The 1,214-nt window shown below is 55.2% G+C and overlaps 1 protein-coding gene across 2 annotated transcripts in view; it reads right to left on the reverse strand.

Annotated features, from left to right (window-relative positions):
• Window positions 1-1,214, reverse strand: part of PRKX (protein kinase X-linked) — an 85,304-nt gene that overhangs the window by 80,793 nt on the left and 3,297 nt on the right. Inside the window, exon 1 of one of the 2 annotated variants that reach the window (XM_025215764.1) lies at window positions 1,188-1,208. The exons of the other annotated variant lie outside the window; for it this stretch is intronic. The gene's annotated coding sequence lies outside the window, so the exon portion shown is untranslated. Of the gene's footprint in view, window positions 1-1,187; window positions 1,209-1,214 lie in introns of those variants that run through there. 2 annotated transcript variants of the gene reach the window in all.

The raw sequence follows: 1,214 nt of genomic DNA on the forward strand, positions 1-1,214 counted from the left end.
CCCTCCCCCCACCCCCCCCCCCCCATACACATACACACCTGATTCTCTTTGGTGGCCCAAGAAGTGTATTTGAACCATGGCTTTCTATTACCACGACTTGGATGAGTGAGACAAAGATGCATACAACCTGTATTATTACTAAAAAGTGTTTAGTGCTGAATAATGCTTGCTTGCCCCATGCACACAGGCAGGCCAAGTCTTGTTATAAATGGCTTCAGCTGTGGTTCCAAAACAATCTTGCCGCTAGATCTGATGAGGCAGGCAACCCTGAAGGCTCCCAATGATGCCTAGTACTATATTAGTAGTAGTAGTCGCATTTGTAGTATTGTTATCAACATTCATACTTTGACACATAACCACACAAGGCAGCTGTAAAGCAAGTTAACAACTATTACTACAGCATTTGGATGGGGAGGGTGTATATGCATGTGTGCGCATGCATGTGTGTACAAGCAATCGCACACATGTGCATGTGCTCACGCATGAGCGCCATGTGCATGCATGCCAAGTGCGTGAGCACACACGTGCGCATCCCTGTGCGTGCATGTATGCCTGTACTGTGTGCGGGCAGGCATGCACGTCCATGCCGGTATGACTGTGCTGCATGTGTGTAAGCATCCGTGTCCATGTGCACATATCCCTGCTGTGCGTGTGTGCAGACATGCATGTGTGTGGGCACATCTGCGCTGTGTCTATGCAGTCATGTGTGCATATGCGGGTGGGCACGTGTGCATGCGGGTGGGCACGCCCATGCTGTGTGGGCATGCATGTGCATGAGGGTACACCCATCCATACAGCGCATGCGTGTGGGCAGGCATGCCCACCATATGCCCACGTGCGGGTATGTGTGTGCATGAGGGTGGGCACGTCCACCATACGTGCACGTGTGCGGGCACGCATGTGCATGAGGGCAGGCACGTCCATACTGCACATGGGCATGCGGGTGCATATGGACATGTGTGCATACGTGCAGGCACGTCCACGCTGTATGTGCGTGTGGGCATGTGCACGCACATACATATAACGCGTGCACTCGTGTGCGAGCCCGCACACGAGGACAGGACTTGCAGAGCCCACAACGCCCAGGGCAGGGTGCCCATCCCGGCGCTGCCCGCAGCCTGCGCTCCGCGCCAAGGCGGAAAAGAAACCGCGGGGCGGGGCAGCAGCATCCCCCCGCCGGCACTCACCCACAGTGGCCAAGGTCTCCAGATCCT

Source organism: Alligator sinensis, unplaced genomic scaffold (assembly GCF_000455745.1).
Source record: "Alligator sinensis unplaced genomic scaffold, ASM45574v1 scaffold296_1, whole genome shotgun sequence".
Classification (NCBI taxonomy): domain Eukaryota; kingdom Metazoa; phylum Chordata; order Crocodylia; family Alligatoridae; genus Alligator; species Alligator sinensis.